The sequence below is a fragment of the Dermacentor andersoni genome, chromosome 2 (genome assembly GCF_023375885.2).
Source record: "Dermacentor andersoni chromosome 2, qqDerAnde1_hic_scaffold, whole genome shotgun sequence".
Taxonomy (NCBI): Eukaryota; Metazoa; Arthropoda; class Arachnida; order Ixodida; family Ixodidae; genus Dermacentor; species Dermacentor andersoni.
In genome coordinates, this window is record NC_092815.1 from 56,911,112 (window position 1) to 56,925,751 (window position 14,640).

The 14,640-nt window shown below is 49.6% G+C and overlaps 1 protein-coding gene across 1 annotated transcript in view; it reads left to right on the plus strand.

Moving 5' to 3' along the window:
* The first annotated feature begins 2,873 nt into the window (after positions 1 to 2,873).
* Positions 2,874 to 14,640, plus strand: part of bbg (PDZ domain-containing protein big bang) — a 345,047-nt gene continuing 333,280 nt past the window's right edge. Inside the window, exon 1 of the mRNA XM_050189250.3 lies at positions 2,874 to 3,576. The gene's annotated coding sequence lies outside the window, so the exon portion shown is untranslated. The remainder of the gene's footprint in view (positions 3,577 to 14,640) is intronic.

Sequence of the window (14,640 nt, forward strand, 5' to 3'; positions counted from 1 at the left end):
TAAGGGAGTTTGAACAGAGAAGACTCTTCAAAGTCTCAAATTTAGGCAGCTTTCGTGCAAGAATTTGATGAGAGCCTTTACAGCATCACGCAGACAATAATTCGGTCAAGGCACCAATAGAACCTTTTGAAATAAAGGCTGATTGTTAAATAAATATTGTGCCAGTGATTGTCCTTACACAGCATGCCGCTGGCAAATGCACCAGGCGTGTTCTGTTGTCTCGGGTACTTATCATAAAAAGGCAACAAACACTGACACCAAGGACAAAATAGGGGAAATTACTTGTGCTTCATTTATGAAATAAAGAAACGATAAATTAATGGAAATGAAAGTGGATGAAAAAACAACTTGCCGCATGTGGGGACCGAACCCACAACCTTCGCCTTTCGCGTGCGATGCTCTACCAATTGAGCTACTACGGCGCCATTTCCCCATCCACTTTCTTGGGTATTTATGTTTCCTAGTAGAACCCTGGGAGCGTTGCGCCACAACTCACAGACCTTGGCGGCGGACGTGGAGCGTCCTTTCTGCCCCAGGCGTCACGAGAACGTGATCTTTTTGCTTGAAGCCGACTGGTCTGTGAGTTGTGGCGCTGGCTAACACTCCCAGGGTTCTACTAGGAAACATAAATACCCAAGAAAGTGAATGGAGAAATGGCGCCGTAGTAGCTCAATTGGTAGAGCATCGCACGCGAAATGCGAAGGTTGTGGGTTCGGTCCCCACCTGCGGTAAGTTGTCTTTTCATCCACTTTCATTTTCATTAATTTATCGTTTCTTTATTTCATATATTAAGCACAAGTAATTTCCCCTATGTTGTCCTTGGTGTCAGTGTTTGTCGGCTTCTTATGATATGAATAAAAAAAAATCGGGCCCTTTGGTTAACCCTCTTCCTTCTCGTTTATATATATATATATATATAAATATATATATATATATAATGTGTGTGTGTGTGTGTGTTTTAGTTACCTTTAGCCAGAGTTTAAAGATATGCCGATGCACTCTACGACGACGGGACCAAATGCATGTTGCTCGTTTTTGTATGTAGGATGTCATGGTATTTTTTGTATTTTGTTTAGTTAGATAATTAGTCAAGACTAAGGTAGAGCGCTTTTCAAAACATCCGATTAGACATTTTCTAACTCTCTATCTATTAAGTACTGGTGTTTTTCAGATTACTGCGGATGCCCGCGAAATACAAAAAACACCACGTGACATGCCCGCTTGCGAGAGAGAGAGAGAGAGAGAATCAACTTTTACTGAGCCCTTAGTAAAGGTTGGTGCGCGCTGGCACCAGATGGGTTGGAAACTTCTTCTCAGGTCCCATATGCGTCCAGCAGTTCCTGGCCCCTAGCCGCCAGCGCGAGCTGGGTCGGTAGGTCGGGGCTGGACAAGGTCGCCCATCGCTCGGCGGGGTTGGGGCTGGGGAGGGTGGGGGCTAAGGATGGTGGGGGGTTCTTGAGCTTAGTGCACTATGCAAGGATGTGTGCTAGAGTACCTTCCGATCGTCTGCAAAAGGGGCATGAAGTGTCATGTTCTGCTGGGAACATCTTGTGCAAGAGCATGGGAAGCGCTAGCGACCCCGCTTGCGCGCGTCGCACGATCGGTTGCTTCCTTCGGCTGAGTTGTGGATGCGGATGGGGAAGCCTACATCTGCCGCCTCTGTACATTTGGGCGATGTCTTTGTAATTTGTCGCGGAGTGCGGTAGCTCTGGCTCGTCCTCGGCCCGGATTGACAGTTCTCGGGCATAGTGGTCGGCGAGTGCGTTGCCTTCCACTTGCAAGTGAGCCGGGACCCACACGACCTCAACGGCCCGTCCCGGTGATTTGCGTTTGGTGAGGATCGCTAGTGCCGCGGGAGAGATGTTACCCTTGCGGTAGCTTGCGTAGGCGGTCTGGGAGTCTGTTACCACGGTCCTCACTCCCGGTTGTGCGAGTGCGAGGGCCACGGCCGCTTCTTCTGCTTCGGCTGTATTCGTCGTCCGTATCGACGCGCCTGTGACCAGTTTATCGATGTTGGTGACGACCGCCGTTGCTCTGGTTCCGTGCTTGGGAAGCGAGGCGTCTGCGTAGAGAACCTCGGGGTCCTCTTCCAGCTGTCGAGCCAGTGCCTTGGCCCGCGCAGAGCGTCTCTCGTCGTTCCTCCCCGGCTGCATGTTCCGCGTTCCGCGCACCCAAGCGTTCCGCGCACAAACTAACATACCACTTAGCCGGTTGTGCTGCCGCTGCGTCTGCTTGTCGCTGTCATGAACCGCCGCGATGGAAGCACATCGCTGGCGTAAATCGCGTAGCCAACTTCTTCGTCTCTGCCTTGTCGCTATTTAAGCGGCAGCACGCCCTGCTAGATGCTGTGTTCGTCTGTACGCGGACCGTTTGGGAGCGCTGCAATCACAGCGCTCAAGCGGGTATGCCACGTGGTATTTTTTTTTTTATTTCGTGGGAATCAGTAGTAAGCTGAAAAACGCTACTACTTAATAGATAGAAAGTTAAAAACTGTCGAATCGGACGTTTCGAAAGCGCTCAACAACTCTCTACCCGGAATTTTTCCCCTAACTTCGTTGTTTCAGAAGTTGGTGAATTAATGTTCACTTATCATCTAATTAGGCAAAATACAAAAAATAGCGTGACAAAGTACAACATCCATTTGGTCGCGTCGTCTTAGAGTGCATCGGCATATTTTTAAACTGTGGCTAAAGGTGGCTGAAAGCATATATATATAGGGGCTCGTGAAAAATACTCATTCAAAAAATTCACAGTGCCAAGCGTCGCACCTCCAATCCTCGCGCATCAATTATACCCTCCCAGCGAATCGAAGCGGTGGAGAGAGAGAGAGAGAGAGAGAGAGAGAGAGAGAGAGAGAGACGGCGCTGGCAGACCGCGAAGGAAGTGAATAGAGGCAAAGCCAACCAACAGGCAGCAGAAGTACTCGCTCCAGAACGAGTTTCGCCGCAACGCCGCAAGAGGGACAGGCATTCCTCCGCATCACTGGGGGCTGCTCGTCCGTTCGCCACGCCGCGTGTCCGTCGCTGTTTCTGTTTTACGTTCTCGTTTTTCTTTTTCGGCGGCGGCGAAGCGAAGGCCACTGACTCTCCTCCGGTCTCGGCCGTCCGCACGTCGTACCCCATCGTGAGCGCGCCGGCCGCCGCCGTCGAAGTTGCAAAACTCCAGACGACGTAGCCAGGCAGCGGAGAACAAACAAAACGAAAGCAAGGAAATAGAAAAAAAAAGAAAAGAAAGGAATACCCGACGCGCGGCGCGAGCGCTGTACGGAAGTTGGTCCTTACCCATCCAGCGCTTTGCTCGCTCACCCGGCAGCAGCAGCAGAAGTGACGGCGTGCTCGCATCGGCATCATCTCGCAGCTTGTGTGTGTGTGTGTGTTGTGAGCGCGTGTAGGTACTCGGGACGGTCTAGTTGTGCGAACAGCTGAAAGTCGATTGTGCGGGTCTCGCTGTTGCTGCTGCATCATTGGATTGCGTGCTGAACTCGGCTGACCGGCGACGGGAAAAGGTCCGATCCCCGGGTTCTTCCGGAGGCTGCGGACGGACGGCACCGTTGAGAGAGTATTGCCGACATTACACGTGAGTCCCCGATTGCTTTTAGTATTTGCACTAGCGTACAGGTAATTGGCGGGCAGTCAGATATGTTTCAGAGAAAACCCAGGCCTACGTTAACCATACGTCATGATATAGTTGATGATAAATACCGCGGTGAGCAATTAGGCGATGCATTCGGTAAACATAATTTCCATTTCGAAGCTGTAAAGCTGCGAACCCTACGCGAGATATGGAAATTGAAGCGTGACCTCCGTGATCGTGACGTAAGTTCGTGGGCTGTCATATACTACAGGATGCACAATGGATCACGTATAGATTGACGCCGTCACCTGACCGCGAAACGCACTTGTTTGTGCATTCTGTCTGAAATAACGCGGTGGTTGCCTTTTTACTGAGTGGTTGGCCCTACTTTCTTAAAAATAGAGCTTGCATGATGAGGTAGGTCTCTAAAAGTATGCCGACGTTGTGTATTTTGCCCATCATGCGTGGCCAATAAGCGAACAGAAATTGTTTATAATTTCAGTTGATGCTTCTTAGCATCATTCCCTTTATTTTTGTTCTTGACAAAAACAGATGGCACACATGCGCTTTGTCGGGAGAAATGCGCGATCTCTAACTTATACACTTAGTGTTTTCATTAGCCGTTCCGAAATTCCTTGGCAGAAAAGCTGGGAATTCCTGGGCATGAGTGGAACTGTCGACGACCAAATGAGCTCGACATAACATATGGAAAGACCACGTCATTCAGAGCACCCGTCACGCTGCCAAGGTGTGGAGAATGATCCGCAGTCTCGTTCCTGCACAGCTGTTTGCATTCAGACATCCAGAATCTCTTACCGGGAAGTCAGCTGCAGTAGGAGGCGTGAAAGGATTTTTTTCCCTTCTTCTTCTACGTGATGTGTCTCGAATGCTACCTGCCGCTTTCGTAGAACATAACGAGGTCGTGATCATAGTTTATACCGTGTACTCATGTCTCATATCACTCTTCCGGCCGGCATTACAGTGACAATTCGAAAAGAGGCGTCTCTTCTACAGCAGCCTTTGGAACTCAGTCTGGTGTTGTTCGACTCTAATACCTTGCCTAAAACCTGTTGAAAATTAATAGGCGGTATGACCGTCATCTCCCTTTTCATTTTTAATTGAGGCGCGTCATCTGGTCAGCTGTTTTAAGAGCATTCCTTTCTTTCAAGATTTCGAATAAGTTCCCTCTATTACAAGATTCACTATACACACGCGCTCATACACGCGCATGCGAACCGGCACACAAACTCACGAGGTCACATTAGTGCTTGGGGAGGGGATGGGGCTATTCGGTAAGCGTCAACCTAGCAGGCTGTTCATTTCGGTTGCTGATGAAGTGATGATGAAGGCAGGCGTCGCCAGCCAGCCTCCTTCTCGCTCGTGCTGCTCCAGCCAATCAGAGGCGGCAGAAATATGCAGTACCCTAGTCTGACACTTACAGCGTAACCCCCTACCCACCGACCCTAGTCACGGCAGCCGCATGCCGATCGACAGGGATGATATGCAAAGGAGCCTGTTTACTTAGATTTAGGTGCACCGTAAAGAACCAGAAGTGGTCAAAATTAATCTGGAACCCTCCGCTGCATGTCAAACAACATGATTTATTAATGATTTTCGCACACATACAGGAGAGAAAGAGCGACACAGTAACAGTGAGAGCAGATTTTTTTTAATAGTGGTTTGCATAAATCCGCCTAAATAAGATGCATGAAATCGTGCACACTGACATATGTGACAAATGGTAATCTCCTGCGTTATCTGACTATCCATATATATTTCGAACCTGAAGACGTTATCCACGACAGAATAAACTCGCACAGCAGCAAATGCCGCTTACAGAGTTATCCGGTACGCGAAGTCGAACAGGAGGAGCTACTCAGCGTGGCGCACAAATCTCTAGCATTTACTGAGACCACCATTAGCATAATAATACGGGCATATGTATTTCGGCATCTTCGTGTCCCGTCACTAGCTAAAATATCAGCCAACAAACGACGCTACATCAGACGGCTTCCCAACTATGGGTATTTCAATGTGAATTGTCAGCAAGGCATCATAATTTTTTTCTCTGCACCACATCACCGTTTCTCGTCTGCAGACAAACTGAAAAAGTGGACAGATGACATAGTGCTTAAAAATTCTGACATCGTTCCTTTCTTTTTCGCGAAAGTTAGACAATGAAGAATAAAGAGGAGCCCCGCAGTACATTACTGGCATCACTCAATTTTTAACATGTATACCTTTACTGGTGAGCTATCTCAGGTCAGAAACAGTACCACGTAATTTCATTAGAAAACCTTGTTATTATTTGTGTTTCGGTTAGGCAGACCTTGCTGTTCTGCCCGCGATGAGAGCTCAGGAGGTGGCGACGGTACACACCGTGCACCTCAAGCCAAAAAGCAAGGATTACGTCAGACGAATTAACACCCACATTCTCTATATTCAAAAAGATATTAAAGCGGAAAGATTCCGCCTCTCATGACACTGTGAATGTGATCCCGTTCAGATGACCAGTTAGTTGCTATTAGCATATTTTTCACTTAATCATGACGACACAGAAGTGAGACATCTAGCACCAAGGAAGGAAGGAAGGAAAAAGTGGAGAAGGAAGGCAGGGAGGTTAACCAGTTTTGCCTAACCGGTTTGCTACCCTACACATGGGAGGGGGATGGGGGGGATGAAAGATGGGGAGAAGAGATAGAGGGCACATAACACGGCACACACATCGTTGGTTACAGTCTGTCACTCTTGTGTGGTACGTGACATCACTGTCACAGTCGCTTGTCCAAGCCCGTATCCTTCATAAACCGAAGTAGTCCCTTCGTCGCCTTCAGCTGCGATGTCTTCAGTCGGCGATATGTGAAAATGGTTGCAACTGACAATGGTCTACTGTCAAGGTGCGCTAGAACGGACGCCATGGACTGTCTCTGAACATTATATTCAGGACAGTCGCACAGAATGTGTTCCAGCGTCTCCTCGCAAAGACAGGCATTGCAGAGAGCGTTGTCGGCCATTCCAATGCGAAACGAGTAAGATTTCGTGAAGGCCACCCCTAGCCATAAGCGATAAAGCAGGGTGGCCTCACTTCGGCGGAGTCCGGTTGGCATACAGAGATGCATCAAGGAGGGCAGGTCGTGTTGATGATCGCTGCGGTTGGTCTGGCTGCTTGGTGTGCACCATAGAGAGAGCGTGATCTCCTGTGCAAGCACTTGAAGTCTGCTGGCTGCGTCGGAACGTGAAAGTGGTATGGCCTCTTCCTGTGTGTCTTCAAGAGCTGTCCGAGCGGCTTTATCGGCGTCTTCATTTCCGATGACGCCGCAGTGACTTGGCAGCCACTGAAACGTCACGTGATGTCCTTTCTCATGTGATGTATGAAGTAGGCATCTAATATCGAATACGAGCTGTTCAGATGGCCCGCGACGCAGAGCTGATAGTACAGATTGTAGGGCTGCCTTTGAGTCGCTGAAAATTGACCATTGTCGAGGTGGTTCCCGATTGACAAAACAAAGTGCAGCTCGAAGAGCAGCTAGTTCCGCAGATGTAGAAGTCGTTGGGTGGTCAGTCCTAAAGCTGATGGTAATACCTCTTTCTGGGACGACTGCAGCACCGGACGAACACTGGATGTTTGTGGAACCGTCAGTATAAATATGTGCACTGTCTGCGTACCTCTCGTGCAGAAGAAGCAGAGACAGTTGTTTCAGCACAGGCGACGACAGCTCAGACTTTTTCCCGATTCCTGGCACGTTGAGATGGACTGTGGGGCTGACAAGGCACCAAGGGGGCATCGATGGTTTAGATGCAGCGGTGAAGCCCGAGGGAAGTTTGTCGTTGTACTTGACAATAGTTTTTGAGAATGATGCTTGGTGCCTGTCTGAAGGTAGTGTTGCAAGGTGGTGATAGGGGGCCCGTGCCAAATGTCTGATATGCGTTCTCAGGGTTTCCACCGTGATGTGAGTCTGCATTGGATGGTCCCGAGCAATCGCAATAGTTGCCTCAGTTGACGTGCATCTCGGCAAACCAAGACAAACTCTGAGTGCTTGAGCTTGCGCTGCTTGCAGAACACGAATATTTGTCTTGCAGGTGTTGTTCAGTACAGGTAGACTGTATCTTAAAAAACCGAGAAAGAGAGCTCTGTAGAGTCTCAGCATTGCGTCTACTGACATCCCCCACGTCTTTCCTGTCAGGTATTTAAACAACTGGGAGGTTGCTGTTAGGCGTCGTTTCATGTAAGCCACGTGCGGGCTCCAACAGAGGTCTCGGTCGATAATTACGCCTAGAAATCTGTAGGTTCTGACATAGGAAATGGTCCGCCCGTTGATTGAGATGACATAAGGCGTCATTGGTTTGCGAGTAAACGCCACTAGGGCGCATTTTTCTGGCGATATGCTGAGACCTTGTTCACACAAGTAGCTCGCTGTCAAAGTAGCCGCTCTCTGAAGCCGTGCACGTATCTGAGGACGTGTGACTGCCGAAGTCCAGAGACAGATGTCGTCTGCGTATACTGAAATTTTGGTGGTAGTTGGCAAGTGTTCAGCAAGCCCAATAAGAGCGAGGTTGAATAGCGTCGGGCTGAGAGCACCGCCTTGAGGAACGCCCTTGCTGGTATAGCGTCGCGTAGTTGGGCCATCGTCAGTTAATACATAGAATGATCTTGCAGATAGGTAACTTGCAATCCATAAAAATACTCGGCCACCTAGGCCAACTGTCACAAGAGCGTCGAGAATAGCCTCATGCAATACGTTATCGTATGCCCCTTTCACATCTAAGAATAAAGCTGCAGATAAACGTTTACGGGACCTTTCGTGCTGGACATATGAAACGAGATCAACTACATTGTCGATGGAAGAGCGGTCACGTCGGAAACCAGCCATGGGACTCGGATAAATCTTGTAGTGTTCAAGGTACCATTCCAGGCGGCCAAGGATCATCCGTTCCATTATCTTTCCTACACAGCTGGCCAACGCTATCGGGCGGTAAGAGCTGAGCTCTAGTGGGGATTTGCCCTGCTTCAATATTGGCACCAGGCGGCTCACTTTCCATTCGTCAGGAACATTTCCCTCCTGCCATGAGGTGTTGTAGAGACTCAATAGTGCTGTCCGTGCGGATTCTCCGAGATAGCACAAGGCTCGGTATGATATACCATCTGGACCCGGAGATGATGAGCGCCTGCAGAGAGCTAGTGCCGCCTCGAGCTCCTCCATTGTAAAAGGAAGGTCCATGCGGCAATCTCGGGAATGGGGGACATCATCTCGGGCTGGAGGATCTGGGCGTGTCGCTTGGTCTGCCATTCGCACACAAAAGTCTTCTGCGACATCGATGTCTTGCCGCCCTTGGAAAAGCGCGAGTGCCTTGAATGGAAAACGCTGTTCCGGAAGGCAACGCAGACCTTGCACCGTTTTCCAAATGTGAGACAGCGGCTTGCGGGGGTCGAGTGTTTGGCAAAACGTTGCCTAACGTTCCGACGCTAATCTATTCATTCGACGCTGAATCTTCTTTTGTATCCTCCTGGCTGCCCTAAGGTCATGGATTGATCTTGTACGCCGATATCGACGTTCCGCCCGGCGACGAAGTGCGCGAAGTCGCTCTAATTCTATGTCGAAGTCGTTTCGCGTGTGAGAGATCGTCAGTATGCGAGTGGCGTTCCGCATCGTATTTTTAATTGTTTGTTCTAACCCAGAGGGCAGGCCCTCGCTGCAGGCATCTTCCATATCAGATTTGAAGTTGGCCCATTGAATCGTCCGAATGGTATTCCGTGGGCCAGATCTAGACATCAAGCCTTTGATGTTCAGATAGGTGGGAATGTGATCACTCCCATGGGTCTCAATATCTGGAAACCACTTCACATATCTTGCGAGAGAGTTGGAGACAAAAGCAAGGTCGAGGCAGCTGCCGTATGTCACGCCTCGAAGAAAGGTGGGGCTACCATCGTTCAAGAGAGTAAGGCCATAGTTGTAGGCGATGCTTGATAATCTTCGTCCTCTTGCATTTGTCTTTGTACTTCCCCATGCTGGATGGTGTGCATTGAAATCTCCTATGATGACCCATGGAGCGGGGCAAACACTCAAGATATCCGCTAATCTTTTAGTGTCGAAATTGTTGGAAGGCGATATATACACGCCTATGAGAGTAAACAAGAGTTTGTTCTTTTTAACTGTGACGCATATATACTGATTGTCGTCGTGGGGCGCAATCGGTTGCAAAACATAGGTGAGTTCCCGACGAACAAAAATGATGATTTTGCTGCATGCACTATTTGTTGATGACATGAAACATTCGTACCCTGACAGTCTGATTGGTTTCGACAAGTTGGGCTCACAAATGACGATGAGTGGAAACACATTGGTGTACACATACTGACGGAAATCTGAAATTCGTGATTTTAGCCCTCTGGCGTTCCACTGCATGACGGACGCTGCCTTGACTTCTTTTCGGAAGGATGGGGTATGGGTAGCCATCTTTCTAGTTGAGGGATTCAAGCACTGGGCTTAAGGCGTCCAGCACTTTAAGTGCGCTTCTAGCAGACGGTGTCCCCATCTCAACTAAAATCGTTCGGATGGCCTCCATGAGGGAACGTAGCACCGAGATGACTTGATCTGTTTTAGGTGAATCATCAATGGCCGGAGAAGGCTCCGGTGGCGCCGTGACCTTCTGAGGTTCCTTAGCAAGGGAGCGGCTCGGTAGCGTAGGCCATTCCTCTAAAGAAAGAGTCTTATCTGATGCCCTCGTGGGAGTGGTGGGCCCTATCGCGTCGCGACTAAGTGGTACCGTAGTGGAGCGGGTACTATCGCTTCGCTCATGCGCCTTCTTTGAAGACTTACGACGATGCCGACGTCGACGCCGACGCCGGACTACTTCGGCTGCCTCCCTGTGGGCCGAATTGTCTCTGGCCATTTGCTTCAGAACCGCGCGCTCCCTCTTGATGCGGGGGCAGTCTTTCGACGAGGCTGCGTGAGGGCCGCTACAGTTGGCGCACTTCAGAACTGTGGCACCGCAGGTCACTTCTGCATGAGGTTCAGCGCAACGGGGACACAGAAGCGAGTTCGGACACACGCCCTTTACGTGTCCTAGCCTGAAGCACTGATGGCATTGAAGCGGCTTCTGGATGAATGGTCGAACTGGATGTCGAAAATGTCCGACTTTAACGTGGGAGGGTATGCAATCCCCCTTGAAGATTACTTTTACGCAGCGCGTATTCCCAAGACGGCGCACTTGCGTAATGATCGTGCCCTCGTTTGCCGGCTTGATGAGGCTAGGTAAATCTTCATTGGGAATGGCAATGTCAATGTCGTAAATTACACCGGCTATCGATGTGTCGTCGATCGGGATGAAGGGGCGCATTTTGATTCCGCCAAGCTCCGTGATTTCTTGAAGTGTTCCAAGCGCACTCGCGTTGTACACGTCTATGGCGAGTATATTCTTGCGTGGGTTTATTCTGATGTCTTTAATTTGATCCGGCACCGCACGTTCCAGAAAAATGGATAGGGCTTGCCTGTTCAGCAACCGTAGGTTGCTTGACGGTTCTTCCGGCATAAAGATGATGACGTGTGGCCAGCGCGCAGGCCTTGACTTCATAGTCGTAGTGCTCGCAGGAGGTGACGGCGCTGTGTTGGCGATCTTTCTCTTCGCCCTCTTACTCCGGACGGGTATGAAGCCGTCGTCGGATGAGTCGTCTTCCGACATAGAGTACAGCTCGGTGTCCTCGGTGTCGCTGGGGGAGCCAACTCGCTTCCTTGCGGTTGACAGCCGTGATGACTTCTGGCCAGGAGGGCCTGTGGCATGCTCCGCGTCCATGGTCGCAAGACGGGGAGGTAAGGCACCCCGAAAGGCAAAGAGTTCACCAAAAATGCAGAGAGCACAGAAACAAGCGTTCTGTCAAGAAGCATCTAGCACCAAAGTTTTCAGCGTTATATAGTACTTCCACAAAGTGTGCCGGCCCAGCATGGCCAGACAAGCCGCAAGCTAAACGTTGGCCTCATATTTCTCCCGCTGCCACTCGGCGATGTTCTATGATGCCACCCTGCCAGGGCGTTTCTCTCCCATCTTGCTCGAAGCTTTCGCAGCACTTGAACGGCTGGGCCATCGAAGCGCCGGCGTTTAGTGCACAGCCTCAAGCATAAGCACGGGTATTCGGGACTGTGCGAGCGAATACACAAGCTGCAGCAGCTTGCAAGGAGTTCTCGAAATTGCCCTGCTATTCCTGTTTGGGACAGATGACAGGAGTGCTCAATCAGGAGCAACTGCCAGGACCAGGCTGCTGCTCGCAGACAATGGGGCTCATTCTGACCAGGACAAAGCGCAGAGCTAGCAACACGGTGTGCCGACTTTAAACCATGGTGTTCAAGAACAAACGCAAATCATCGAAGGCTCCCCAAAGAACACAGAGAAAAGCAGCTAGATCGTCGCTCTCAATGTGCCACGAGGCAAAAGGCGATGCACATCTCTCTCAGACTGTCGTCTGTGTCGTCTCCGTCGTTGCCCCCTTCACCAGTTGCATACATGCACTCCACGGAGCAGGGCAGAGGCAGTGCAGTGCCGCGTCCCTCGCCCGATTGGTAAGCGGGACGCCAGCGGCCGCCACGCTTCGGTGCGTGCGCCGGCTTCCGAAGGGAGCTTGACACTTCCTAGTCATTACGGTCCCAAACGAGTTTTTTTTTTTTTCGCCTCTCCACTCTGCCGGGCCCTCTCGTCGTAGCTGTCTTCGTCGTCGTCCTCACCGATGCAGCAGCCAGCGAGGCTCGTGAATGCAGCAGCAGCAGCAGCGTGCACGGCTTCTGGCTACCACCGCAGATGCGCTCTGCTGCTTGTTCGCTTTGCTTGCTTATTTCGCGGTACGTCGGGGCTAACGCGGTGCAAAGGCCACCACGTTGAGACGAGGAGCACTGGGTGCCGCGAGAACGCGTGGCGCGGTCGGGTTACCGCGGCTGCGCGGAAGTACGCACGCAAAGCAGCCGATGCTGCAACGCTGGTGGTCAAAGGTTTGACGTCACTATAAGCGCACTGGCTTTCGGAGGCGTCCCTCGGGCAGCACGTCTTTCGGAAGGGATGCTGGTCTGTTTATGCGATGTTCCGGTGCCTCTACGTACGCACCTTTTTAATCGCGCATCACATTTTGTTGCTGCTCTCATTCACGTTTCTTGTTCCTTTCGATGACATCTGAAAGAACGTTTGCAAAATACCCCGCGCATGTACGTACGTGCGTGCGTGCGTGCGTGCGTGAGATAGGAAAATTGTACATTCCGCAAGAAATATACTCTTCTGCGACGAGCACCCAAAATATCGGCAGCAATGGTCTAGCGAGATAATGCATTAGCTCGACCTTTGACTGCGCAACCGATTAAGATCCCTTACGATTGCCCATCATTGGAAATTCGTTAAAATTATTAGCCAGAATTGTTCGCCAGAATAACCAGAAAATCCGCCGCAACGGCTTGTGGGGCAAGAAAATAGCCAGAAGCCGACTGTATATGTCTATACTTCATGTAATTACACGTGGATCTCATCGAAAGGTTCCAGTGTAATTGCCGTAGCTGTTTTCCTTGCTCTTCTTTTTTTTTCCGTTGCTTCTTTCTTTTTTTTTTCTTTTCGCGGGATGACATACCACCAACTATAGGCACGGATGCTCATTTCACGCTGCCTGATCATTATCGCGCCAGCAGATTCCACTGCCAATAGTGGCTCGATGCCACGTCCATTGTGCGCCGTAGTTGCATGCCCGGCAATAAAAGCCCGTGCACATATTCGCGCGCCGCTGATTGCGACCCCGCCAGAGATCTCCATACAATAAGCTTCCTCCCGAACAGTCACCATGACCATGAGCGGTCACGACGTGACGACTTCATAGCCCGCGATTGGCATTCCCTGCGTTCTTTCCCGGCGAGACGAGGCGCCGAAAATAACGCTGCGATGCACGAACGTAGATACGCAGACATAACAACAATACTGAGAGCGAAGTAATTACACAATTATCTTGCCGCACCGCACGGCCCTGCAAAGATGTCCGTGGCGAATTTTTAACGACCGCAAGTTACATTTGGGCAAGGAAGTAAGGTCATCGCGGAGATGTTGATTAGAAAAGCTTTTTCTTGAGTAGCAGTACTTATGGAACACGGTTGCTAAATGTTGCACGAAATGTTATATATTATGTTACATAACATGTCATACAAATTGAGCGGTAAACGGGCACTCCGTTGCCGTTCTTGTCATCTTTTGTTATTGCTATTGATTACGATTACGATGATTAAACTGTCATATCGGAGGGCGGGTTACATTAGAGTCGACTGTCCAAAGGCTTACTGCTAATGAAGCAACAGCATACCCTTTAATTTTACACATTTTATACCTGATTCACCTCATACGACAACCGTCGTAAAGGGTGGTCGTATACTGCTTTTGAAACAAATACATTTTAGCACCGCTTCGCATAAACCCTTTTAAATATCGCAAGAGATATGCTAAGGAAATAGAAGGAAAAGTAAGTAAAAGGCTACGTAAAGATACACTCTACTTTCGCTCTTTCGCGTCCAAACATCAGTCACAATAGGCATGCGCAATGAAAAATATTTTGTTGATGGTCATTTTTCACTGCTCATATAATATTCAGTATACATTATCTCTCATAAAGCTTCCCTGGCCGAAGTGCTCCCAACAAGATAAAGAACAACGATGTGTGGTGGCGCTACGGTTACCAGCGATGGTATTGCCTAACAACGGACACTTGTAGACTTCTACAGGCTTTTTCACGCAAACGTAGATCAGCGCACGCGAGAAGACAAGAGCTCTGTCAATGGTCTTTATGTCTGATCTTGCTGTTAGCAATATGGCGTAGCTTCTCGAACAAATCGACCAACAACATTACAACAAACATGCCTCTGGTAACTTATGACAAAAAGAAAATCTTCTTTTATTCTAATTTTATTATCTCATATTGTAATTTTGTATGTATATATCATTCTGTAGTGTGTAATATCGTGGTGGAAGCATCCTGCTGCTGCTTATATCATTATCTTTTATGTATTGCGAAACAGGAGGTTCACCGGATAGTTATACTTTGGGACCTCCCAATGTACT